Consider the following 12,886-nt stretch of genomic DNA (forward strand, 5'->3'; position numbering starts at 1 on the left):
GAAATGGCTGATAACAGGGGGCAATAGACTGTATTCTCCTGTCCTACAGTCATCCTCTCCTCTGAAATGGCTGATAACAGGGGGCAATAGACTGTATTCTCCTGTCCTACAGTCATCCTCCCCCCTGAAATGGCTGATAACAGGGGGCAATAGACTGTATTCTCCTGTCCTACAGTCATCCTCTCCTCTGAAATGGCTGATAACAGGGAGCAATAGACTGTATTCTCCTGTCCTACAGTCATCCTCTCCCCTGAAATGGCTGATAACAGGGGGCAATAGACTGTATTCTCCTGTCCTACAGTCATCCTCTCCCCTGAAATGTCTGATAACAGGGGGCAATAGATTGTATTCTCCTGTTCTACAGTCATCCTCTCCCCTGAAATGGCTGATAACAGGGGGCAATAGACTGTATTCTCCTGTCCTACAGTCATCCTCTCCTCTGAAATGGCTGATAACAGGGGGCAATAGACTGTATTCTCCTGTCCTACAGTCATCCTCTCCCCTGAAATGTCTGATAACAGGGAGCAATAGATTGTATTCTCCTGTCCTACAGTCATCCTCTCCCCTGAAATGGCTGATAACAGGGGGCAATAGACTGTATTCTCCTGTCCTACAGTCATCCTCTCCCCTGAAATGGCTGATAACAGGGGGCAATAGACAGTATTCTCCTGTCCTACAGTCATCCCCTCCCCTGAAATGGCCGATAACAGGGGGCAATAGACTGTATTCTCCTGTCCTACAGTCATCCTCTCCCCTGAAATGGCTGATAACAGGGGGCAATAGACTGTATTCTCCTGTCCTACAGTCGTCCTCTCCCCTGAAATGGCTGATAACAGGGGGCAATAGACTGTATTCTCCTGTCCTACAGTCATCCTCTCCCCTGAAATGGCTGATAACAGGGGGCAATAGACTGTATTCTCCTGTCCTACAGTCATCCTCTCCCCTGAAATGGCTGATAACAGGGGGCAATAGACTGTATTCTCCTGTCCTACAGTCATCCTCTCCCCTGAAATGGCTGATAACAGGAGCAATAGACTGTATTCTCCTGTCCTACAGTCATCCTCTCCCCTGAAATGGCTGATAACAGGAGGCAATAGACTGTATTCTCCTGTCCTACAGTCATCCTCTCCCCTGAAATGGCTGATAACAGGGAGCAATAGATTGTATTCTCCTGTCCTACAGTCATCCTCTCCCCTGAAATGGCTGATAACAGGGGGCAATAGACTGTATTCTCCTGTCCTACAGTCATCCTCTCCCCTGAAATGGCTGATAACAGGGGGCAATAGATTGTATTCTCCTGTCCTACAGTCATCCTCTCCCCTGAAATGGCTGATAACAGGAGGCAATAGACTGTATTCTCCTGTCCTACAGTCATCCTCTCCCCTGAAATGTCTGATAACAGGGAGCAATAGATTGTATTCTCCTGTCCTACAGTCATCCTCTCCCCTGAAATGGCTGATAACAGGGGGCAATAGACTGTATTCTCCTGTCCTACAGTCATCCTCTCCCCTGAAATGGCTGATAACAGGGGGGCAATAGACTGTATTCTCCTGTCCTACAGTCATCCTCTCCCCTGAAATGGCTGATAACAGGAGGCAATAGACTGTATTCTCCTGTCCTACAGTCATCCTCTCCCCTGAAATGTCTGATAACAGGGAGCAATAGATTGTATTCTCCTGTCCTACAGTCATCCTCTCCCCTGAAATGGCTGATAACAGGGGGCAATAGACTGTATTCTCCTGTCCTACAGTCATCCTCTCCCCTGAAATGGCTGATAACAGGGGGCAATAGACAGTATTCTCCTGTCCTACAGTCATCCCCTCCCCTGAAATGGCCGATAACAGGGGGCAATAGACTGTATTCTCCTGTCCTACAGTCATCCTCTCCCCTGAAATGGCTGATAACAGGGGGCAATAGACTGTATTCTCCTGTCCTACAGTCGTCCTCTCCCCTGAAATGGCTGATAACAGGGGGCAATAGACTGTATTCTCCTGTCCTACAGTCGTCCTTCTCCTGCGGTGACGCCATAAATCTGCCCGACACATGAGAGGATGCAGATTGTCCTCAGAACTGATGCCTGTTTTGGTGCGGGAGTCCAACATGTATGAACAGGGCCTTCTGCTCCAGTTGTAGATATATCCGCCATACAGATAGTGGTCAGTAGTCGGCCATGTTGGAGATTTCTTCCTCAGATTTGTGTCTTGTGCTTCATGTCCGTGGGACGTCAGCGTACGATGCTGCTAATTTCCGTTAGGAGCTCTTCAGTTTCTCGTCACTTTTCTCAGTGTGGGAAATAATCACCAGCTGTGGGATCTGTAATTACCTCTTCTCGTGCAGAGTCTACGATGAACTCTGTGACTGAACGATTTCAGAGGAGCGGCGCAGAGTATAGAAGGTCCTGAAGGCAACATCATCCTCCATGACCACAATGTCGTATCGGAGCCGGAAGAAGACGCCCCGATCTGCTGAACGTCCATCATCAGTGCTCAGAGGATAGAACCGTATCGGTGAAGACGATTTCCCAGTGGGAAGCCGCGCAGAGACGCCCCAGGTGCCTATGTGCCCAGCGCAGACGCCTCACTGACGGGTGCCAGGCTGCCTTCCCCAGTTACTACATCACACAATTGAGTTGCTATTTCCTTGATATTTTGCTGCATTCGTGTTCGGGGCGGCACGTTCCCTTTAAAGCAAATAAATCTGCCAAGTAAGGTGGCGTCATGGTGGCCATTAGTGCTCTGCACCTTCCCTTGTGCATCACGTCTAATCACGCAGCGACCTCTCGACACCCCCTCTGCATTAGCAGAGACGTACTGAGTGGGGATGAATGGCGATGTGTTTCCTCAAGGACACGCTCTATTGTGGCCGACAAAGGCCAGGACAAGTGGTAGCGACATCCGTATCTCAGTTGTGGTTTGTTCCCATGACAACACCCACCACCCGTAGGCACAATCTGTAGGTGCTGAGAGGGTTAATGATATATGCCTCTTAATTTTCATGGTTGCGAGTAACTATCTCCTTCAGCTAAAGAGACATCTCATCCATGAAAATGTAACTGGCTGAAGAGCTGACGCTCACTGGTGCTGTGCCTCGATGTAAGAAGGAGGCCCCAGCGATCCGCAGGGCAGAGATTTACCTAACGGCCTCACCTCCTCCCTAATGCCATGAAAATGGGAAACAATCCCCCAGAAAGAAGCTGCTTAAAGGGACTGTCCAGGGGGCATGGCCGCTCAGATCTCGCCCGTCGGCTGCTTTTTAGCTCGGCTCCATTAGAGCTGTGATCGGTGACTACTGTTTGCCTGCAGTGCCTTCTGGGAGTCCGTGGTAGTCTAAGACACACCCCCTGCCTCCTCATTGGATCAGGTTGCTGCTCTCTCCCTCCTCTGATTGGCTCCTGTGTGTGGTTCACCTGGATGTCCGTACAGCAGAGTCAGGGGGCGCCACACGGTCAGGTGAAGCCAAAATCAGGAGGGACTCATAAAAAGGGAGAGAATACACAGGACGGGTATGGCTTCCTGACCGCGTGGACGGACCCCCGAGAGAAAAAGATTATCAGCTCGTACACTGGGGGCAATGAGCCTGGGGGGCGCTTGTTATGGCGCCCCGGCTATTACTTGCTGGTTATTGCATACTTGTTATGGCTGTCCCCCCGCCCGCTAGTTACGCCGACCCCCCCCCATTGTTACATACTTGTTATGGCGCCCCCCCTGTTACATACTTGTTATGGCGCCCCCCCTGTTACATACTTGTTATGGCGCCCCCTCTGTTACATACTTGTTATGGCGCCCCACCTGTTACATACTTGTTATGGCGCCCCACCTGTTACATACTTGTTATGGCGCCCCCCCTGTTACATACTTGTTATGGCGCCCCCCCTGTTACATACTTGTTATGGCGCCCCCCCTGTTACATACTTGTTATAGCGCCCCCCCTGTTACATACTTGTTATGGCGCCCACCACTGTTACATACTTGTTATGGCGCCCCCCCTGTTACATACTTGTTATGACGCCCCCCCTGTTACATACTTGTTATGGCGCCCCCCCCTGTTACATACTTGTTATGGCGCCCCCCACTGTTACATACTTGTTATGGCGCCCCCCACTGTTACATACTTGTTATGGCGCCCACCCCCTGTTACATACTTGTTATGGCGCCCACCCCCTGTTACATACTTGTTATGGCGCCCCCCCCGTTACATACTTCTTATGGCGCCCCCCCCTGTTACATACTTGTTATGGCGCCCCCCGTTACATACTTGTTATGGCGCCCCCCCTGTTACATACTTGTTATGCCACCTCTTGCTGTTCCTTTTAATCACTCTTAGAGCGTCCACCTAATGTGTCCAGCGTGGTGGTCGCACATGCTCACCTGGATCCTCTTGTACGCAGGCGGTGAAGCAATTCCTGCTATTGTTTGCACCCAGCCAGTAAGATTCGGTGCACTACAAGGCGGCTTTTTCTCACCAGTAATGGGCACATGAGGTGGACTGAGGGGGAATCAAATGAGGCGAACCGCAATATCTAGACAAAGGAGCAATCCAAAACTTCTTTAAATCAGATATAACGGTGGGACCCCCCCCCCCCCCCCAGTGACTGTGCGTATGACCTGCACGTGGCTACATACCCGGAAGCAAACACAGCACAGGAGCTGTAACCAGACGAGAGCTGCCGCCATGTCACTCATTACACCCGCATGTACGGTCCAAGGTATTCGCCTGAACTATCCGGTCACCGGAGGTACAGGGGTGGAGAGGAGGCACGTCTGCTACTTCTGCATGTTTTTGGTTTCCCCACAGATAAGTGGCGCCAGAAGCTTTCGGCAGCCGCTCATCTCCGCTATATCAATGATATACGAAGGACGTTGAGCGGCCATTTACAAACCCCTCCCCACTAGTCGAGATCTAACACTGCTGCTCTACATATAGGCAACCGCAAGCTGTGGGTGAACTACAAGTCTCAGCATGGTGCAGCATGTATCAATGTGACTTCACAATACAAATGTATCCATCAGCAGAGGTGTGATACATTGTGGCTGGTTTATCCTGGATACATTGTTGCTGGGATCTTCCCTGGATGTGGTGACCATGTGACAACGACAGGCCAATGGGGTCTGTACACCTGCGACAACGACGGTGAGCAGCACCTTAGATGAGGAGTGGCTGCTGTGGAACTACAAAGCACAGCATGCTGGGACGTGTAGTTGTGTAAAGGGACCGAATACTAGGGGGCGCCTGTTACCGTGTGCATCCTGGGCTCATTCTCTGCTATTAACCCCCCCCCCCCCCCCATACTGGACCTGTCAGTAAGAAGTGCTGAAAGTTCCTGACGCTGTCCCAGCTCTGTCCAGTGCCCCCCCTCCCCCTAGTGTCACTAGTGCAGAGCCGTGCCACGTCTAGGAGCAGATCACCATCACAGGACTTACCCAGGGTCACCCAGGGGTGCAGGCTCTGGAGATCTAAAGCTGCCTGGAGGTATGAGCTGCTGTCTGACCCGGGTGAATTCCAGCAGGCAGGCAGGGGTTAAACAACGGCTGATGCCTTTATAGTGAGCGCTGCTCCTGCAGGAGATGTGACAAGAGGAATCAAATAAGTTCCCAGCCAAGCCCTGACAGGGACCTCCCACACGCCGAACATCTGCAGATTAAAGGAGAGCTCTGCCCCCTGCAAGCACAGGGACCGCCACCACTGCACCCCCAAACAGCAGCCGGCTAACCCCTTCACTGCCATCCCAGCACTTGGATAACCCACTGCTGGCTGCTGTGGTGGCAGAAGCGGCTGATAATACACACGGTCAGTGACTAATCTCCGTCTGCCGGCTGTTCAGACGACACAGGGGTGGAGGCCATTGTTCTGCAGTCGGTTTAATAAGCTACTAATAGACGGGCATCGCCCCGTGTCGGCACTTTAGGGTAACCCGTCCATATTGCTGAATACGTCTCCGATACAATGTAATACAAAAACACAATTTACAAGAATACTAGAGAGGAAAGCACCATTGCTCTTGGTTACTGACGCTCACATTTACTGACATTGTTTCTTGCAGGTCATTTCCAGAGGATAAAAAAAAAATGCAAATTATAATATAATGACATAACTAATGAAAAAGAAGCTTCTGAGACGATTCTGACACCAGGCCCTCCGCCATCCCATCCACACATCGTCAATAGGGAAAATGTCAATATTTTTACCTGCTATGTGGCCCCCGGGAGCCCATGGTGGACCCATAATGCACCAGTGCAATCACTACTCCCCCCCGTGCACTTTTTATTGCCGTTTTCATTATACGAATACCATTACCAGGGGTCAGCCACCTCTAGTAACCCCGCTGTTGTGAGACTACAACTCCCAGCATGCACACTTGCTTAGTCATTCTCAGCAACTCCCACAGATGTGAAAGGAGCAGCTAGAAGTTGTAGCTGGAGATTTCGGACCCCGGCTATAGACCCTACGTGCTGCAGCCCACCATCGCACGGGGAGACTAACACTCAGGCGCCATCTATATCGGCCATGCTCCATTCTGATCAGTGGAAATACCTGTGCACAATGACCCCAGATTTACTTGCAGAGCTGGGACCACGGGTTTAGGATGTATGCCCGGGTCAGACTTTAGGGGCTCAGCCATAAGAACGGCCATAGACGTCAATAGAAAACCCAAGAAAGCGAGGGGTGAACGGACCATCTTTGGGTGCTCTGAAAGCGCAGGCGTTCTTCAGCCTATAGATCCCAACATGACGCGCTCGCACCTTCCACACGGGTTCATGAACCTTGCACTTATCAGAGCATCGCCCACGGCCGAGGACGCAATGTGTCGCCTGGAAGCAAGCGAGAGTCACAGGAGCTAAATATATGACAAAGGAAAAGGGGAAATTCTGGGTGACGATCCCTGCAGCACATTCTTGGGCTGGTTGTGCAATCCTGTCCGGGGCTCAATGTTCACGGATTGTACAGAACATATGTGAAGAATGTAACACGAGGAGGAGGAGGAGGAGGAGGAGGCTGCATCGCCGTCTAATCAATAAAACCGTAAACTCCTCGGTGCAGAAGAGACCCTGGATCCTGGAATGGGAAGCAGATGACTCTGCAACAACGGGAATAACACAAGATGTCAGCGGCCGTGCAGAACAAGGCCGGGGTCCGGGGGCGAGCCCCACGTGGTGCACACCAGTAGTAATCATTACTATTTATACAGCGCCACCATATTCTACAGCGCTTCACAATTCAGCATGCCACGGTCCGGGGGCGAGCCCCACGTGGTGCACACCAGTAGTAATCATTACTATTTATACAGCGCCACCATATTCTACAGCGCTTCACAATTCAGCATGCCACGGTCCGGGGGCGAGCCCCACGTGGTGCACACCAGTAGTAATCATTACTATTTATACAGCGCCACCATATTCTACAGCTCTTCACAATTCAGCATGCCACGGTCCGGGGGCGAGCCCCACGTGGTGCACACCAATAGTAGTAATCATTATTTATACAGCGCCACCATATTCTACAGCGCTTCACAATTCAGCATGCCACGGTCCAGGGGCGAGCCCCACGTGGTGCACACCAGTAGTAATCATTACTATTTATACAGCGCCACCATATTCTACAGCACTTCACAATTCAGCATGCCACGGTCCGGGGGCGAGCCCCACGTGGTGCACACCAATAATAGTAATAATCATTATTTATACAGCGCCACCATATTCTACAGCGCTTCACAATTCAGCATGCCACGGTCCGGGGGCGAGCCCCACGTGGTGCACACCAATAGTAATAATCATTACTATTTATACAGCGCCACCATATTCTACAGCGCTTCACAATTCAGCATGCCACGGTCCGGGGGCGAGCCCCACATGGTGCACACCAATAATAGTAATAATCATTATTTATACAGCGCCACCATATTCTACAGCGCTTCACAATTCAGCAAGCCACGGTCCACCATGCACGTGGTGCAGAATTAAAGGTGTAGGGTTCACAAGTGACTGAAAATCCAATCAGGAAAAAAAAACACGAAAAACTGCAACAAAACTGCGTGTGTTACGTGCGGTCTTTGTTGTGGAGAAGCCAGAAGATTTCACCCTGCAAGAGAAATCCGCGGTATAAAATGACGGGCTGCAGAGGTTACATCCGCAATACCGCTGCCTTTCTGCTACGTTTTTTTTTTTTACACAGCATATGGATAAGAATTCACCCACTTTGCTGGTTCTGCACAAAAATCTGCAGCTAACCAGTCACGTGTGACCCTGACAACAGTCTGACAACAGTGGGGAGGTGCTAGACCTGGTGACAACCAATATGACCGCCATTACAGCTTTAGGCATGCAGCTATAGTGGAGGAGGAGAGCTGGCTGACCACTCATGTGTAAGGAGCACTGATAGTAGTGGTCACCAATGCCCTGACCGATACCTCTGATGGAGGCCTGAGATGGATCCCGTTATATATAGGCGTACGCTGTGTAGCTTGCAGCGCCCGCCCTGCCTCCGCACTTAGGGTTAGGTGCACAGACCTTTTTGGACTCAGTCACCGCGTTTCTGGAGTTACAATGTCTCTGCAGCTGCACCGTCCTGTAGTGCTGGTCCGACCAGTCCTCCTTCCCTGCGTCACATGGCACCCGCATGTCTGCAGTCAGTGACCGGATCCGCCGCCAGCGGCAGCAGGGAATGATCCGGTGAGCCGCCGCATCTGATGGAGAGCAGGAAAATGGTTTTCCACCTTGTGGGTCCTGCTCCACCCAACCTGCTGGGGGCCCCGAGCTGCGAGCAGCCCTGACAACCACCTACGTGCAAAGGCGTTTTTATGTTCGAAAAAGTAAAACTAAGCTCAGGTTTGCAGCCGCTTTTAGGCCTGGTGCACACGGCTCAATATAATGGAGCCCTAGGCACTGTGTGCTGCCATATGGCGCCGCATTATGTAGATATCCTCTCCAAGAAGCAATGGACGAGGAGGACAATAAATAACTGGATGAAATCAGAAACGTAGAGCAGTACAGCAGGGCCCCACAGACTCCTATGGGTGCAGCGGCTGCATAACACCATGATCCGGTCGAGGCCTCCAGGGTATAGTATTCTAATACGCAGTACCACTTCACCAATCCACGGAGCCACCGCCGGGGGAGAACACACACCTATTACAGTGACCTCTTTACATGGAGTGTCTGTATGAAAGTACCGCACTGCCGTCTACTGCGAGGGCCACATTCATCAAAAGACACTGGAATATTACAAAAGGGTGGCACCATCTGAGATGCACAGAGGGATGGCGGTACTGAAGGTGCGGTATCTGCCTGCATTCACATGACCACGATCGGCTGCATCGCTCGGGCCGACCTGACTGCGTCACAGCGATTTATGATGCAGTCAGCTCCTATCTGATAGCGGGTCTATTGTACTCACATCATCACATCCGCGGTGCGATCGGAACTGATTGTATCAGAAATCACTAAGACGCAGTCAGTTCAGGCCCGGGAAGCCACGGTCGGTCCGGCAGATGTGGCCGACACACTGACCACGTTTACCGGGCCGGTCCTGGTTACGTGAATCAGGCCTGCGGCCGGGGTCACATATGATGAGTGCGGACAGTAACGTAGAATTCTCTGCAGTTGTTGCCATGTCGGTGCCGTATGGTAACCGTATATCACCGCATATCCACGCGGCTGCCATGAATATGTATGGAAAGAGAAAGGAGGGGAAACGCGGGGATTTGTATGAGAGACAGAAGTGATAGCTAATACCCGGAGACGCCCGCCCGCCCTCCACTTACCCCGGCCTTCGCTCCCCTCCACATAGTCCTAGAGGGAGGTTCAAACGTATACCAATTTACGAACCCCCACTCCCTGGGACGCGAATATTCCTATTTCAGACTCTGGTCTGCAAACCCCATACATATCATGAGTCATATGGAGACAAAACCCTCTGTGTGAGATCCTCATGTAGAAGGAACACCCTCATCATCATCATTTATTTATGTTACACAGCTCCAAGCCATGGGGAACAGTCAGCGCCTACACTGGATGACATAAAGCAAAAAATGAGGAGGGAGGGGGGCAAAGGGGAATTTGTTAGACTCGCACATCTGTGCACTGGTGGGTGCAACCTGGCACTAGGCGGCACCTTCTAGTCCAGGGATCAGCAACCTTCGGCAAAACTACAACTCCCAGCATGCCCCTTTCACTTCTGTGGAAGTTCAGAGAACAGCCAAGCAAGTGTGCATGATGGGAGATGTAGTTTCACAGCCCCTGGAGTGCCAGAGGTTGCTGACCCCTGTTCTAGGAGTAACGACCCAGGTCACGACCCTGCCCTCTGCACGTCGCAGCTTTCAAGCAATGTCCTGTGACTTTAATGTGCAGAAAAAGAGTTTGAAAACTCGCATTCCTCCGCAAACGCTGACAAATCACAAAGCAAACTTTATTACATCCTCCTCTCTTTTTCTACTTTTTACCCCGATTTGTAATACAAAAAATTGTCTTGTTTGGAGTGTACTTGGCTGAGCGTCCCCCGAGTCCTCTCCTCCTGGACCCGAGCCACAAACTACAATGTGGTTTCAATTAGTAATAAGTAGAATTAAGTGCAGTAACTTCTCCTCTCCTGGAGGGGGCAGTGTAGCTGCTGGCGCCTGCAGGACATGTGGAATTAAGTGCAGTAACGTCTCCTCTCCTGGAGGGGGCAGTGTAGCTGCTGGTGCCTGCAGGACAAGTGGAATTAAGTGCAGTATCTTCTCCTCTCCTGGAGGGGGCAGTGTAGCTGCTGGCGCCTGCAGGACAAGTGGAATTAAGTGCAGTAACGTCTCCTCTCCTGGAGGGGGCAGTGTAGCTGCTGGCGCCTGCAGGACAAGTGGAATTAAGTGCAGTATCTTCCCCTCTCCTGGAGGGGGCAGTGTAGCTGCTGGCGCCTGCAGGACAAGTGGAATTAAGTGCAGTATCTTCTCCTCTCCTGGAGGGGGCAGTGTAGCTGCTGGCGCCTGCAGGACAAGTGGAATTAAGTGCAGTATCTTCTCCTCTCCTGGAGGGGGCAGTGTAGCTGCTGGCGCCTGCAGGACAAGTGGAATTAAGTGCAGTATCTTCTCCTCTCCTGGAGGGGGCAGTGTAGCTGCTGGCGCCTGCAGGACAAGTGGAATTAAGTGCAGTATCTTCTCCTCTCCTGGAGGGGGCAGTGTAGCTGCTGGCGCCTGCAGGACAAGTGGAATTAAGTGCAGTATCTTCTCCTCTCCTGGAGGGGGCAGTGTAGCTGCTGGCGCCTGCAGGACAAGTGGAATTAAGTGCAGTATCTTCTCCTCTCCTGGAGGGGGCAGTGTAGCTGCTGGCTCCTGCAGAATAAGGCCTAATGATCAAAATTCTGGGTAAACGCATCACAAGGTGCTGTCATTTTCTCGGGGGTTGGCGCATTGGAAAGGTATTCACAGGGTGAAATCACACATCGGAAGTACTTTGAACGCTATGGATCCATCCGGGGATTAGCCCCATTCAAAGGGCCTGTGACCACCCATCATGGGACCACGCCAAGAGACTACACGCCTTTCTCAACGTGGTTTTAAAATTCGCACTCTTATGAATGGCGGCATGGATTCCCATTGAGGATCAAGATCATCAGAAAACACAGGGCTTTTCCGCCTATTTCGGTGCAGAATATGCCCCCAAAATCCGATGTGAACAGAGACTTACCTCGACTGAAATCTCTCCAGTCACATTTGTGGGTCGGCATCCTCTCTTAACAGGGGGCGTGATAACTATGGAGCACACATGGATCCCCATGAATCCTGACGGACCCCTATGGGCGCCAATCTTTTCCCGCAGGATATATTAGTGAGTCAGAGCAGTGGACTGCGGTATAATACATGAAAGAGGCGGCGAGCGTCCTCCGAGCAGCAGATCTCTACCTACTAACAGCAGAAAAGAATGGGAAGCGTGGCCTGCATGTGCTCGTCTGCGTCTTACAGGTCCCAAGATCAAAGCCTCGTTCCTTCTGCTCCTTCACATCTCCACTTCTCCTGACTGATGTCTGCAGAGCGACGGTCAGTAAACAGCTCCCACCTGCAGCACATTCCTGCCGCTCTGCAGAGCTAAGGGACTGCAAATACCAGCATTAAGGGGGTATCTCACCAACCAAGTTCATATAAACAGTCTTAAAGGGCTAATAACCGCTATTGTAAACTACGCTGAGATGTTTCCACCGCAAAACTGGACCTTTTTCATCCTTTATTCCCTCACCAGCCGGGCTGCGAGCATGATCACGTGAAATATTACTCACCCATCAGACCAATCAGTCTCCTTCCTCCTCTGGCAGCTGTAAATATAGTTCTAGCTAAATTCCTGGTCAGTCTCCTTCCCCTTCTGACAACTGTAAATATAGCCCCAGTCAGTATTCTTCCCCCTTTGGCAGCTTTAAATATTGAATATTTGATGGTAAAACCTTTAATTTGCAAATATTGAGCTTCGTCATGAGATTAACCCCCTCATCACCCCAATATGTGATAACACAGGTTACAGGATGGACAGAACAGGGGCCACTGCGCTGCAATCTTTGCCCCAGGTGGCGCCGTCCACGAAGCTGATGAAAACTAATAAGAATTATGTAGTTGGCAAATGCGGCACAGCCGGCATTGTCAGGGATATCTGCCGGCACCAGATCCAGTAATAATTAGATCGCTAGCGAGGCGGCACAGCCGGCATTGTCAGGGATATCTTCCGGCACCAGATCCAGTAATAATTAGATCGCTAGCGAGGCGGCACAGCCGGCATTGTCAGGGATATCTGCCGGCACCAGATCCAGTAATAATTAGATCGCTAGCGAGGCGGCACAGCCGGCATTGTCAGGGATATCTTCCGGCACCAGATCCAGTAATAATTAGATCGCTAGCGAGGCGGCACAGCCGGCATTGTCAGGGATATCTGCC

General features: G+C 51.3%; 1 protein-coding gene across 4 annotated transcripts in view; it reads right to left on the reverse strand.

Annotated features, from left to right (window-relative positions):
- The window catches only part of RXRA (retinoid X receptor alpha), a 129,790-nt gene that overhangs the window by 43,476 nt on the left and 73,428 nt on the right, over nucleotides 1-12,886 (reverse strand). The window contains exon 1 of one of the 4 annotated variants that reach the window (XM_040406469.1): nucleotides 5,421-5,574. The exons of the other annotated variants lie outside the window; for them this stretch is intronic. The gene's annotated coding sequence lies outside the window, so the exon portion shown is untranslated. Of the gene's footprint in view, nucleotides 1-5,420; nucleotides 5,575-12,886 lie in introns of those variants that run through there. 4 annotated transcript variants of the gene reach the window in all.

Source organism: Bufo bufo, chromosome 8 (assembly GCF_905171765.1).
Source record: "Bufo bufo chromosome 8, aBufBuf1.1, whole genome shotgun sequence".
Taxonomy (NCBI): Eukaryota; Metazoa; Chordata; class Amphibia; order Anura; family Bufonidae; genus Bufo; species Bufo bufo.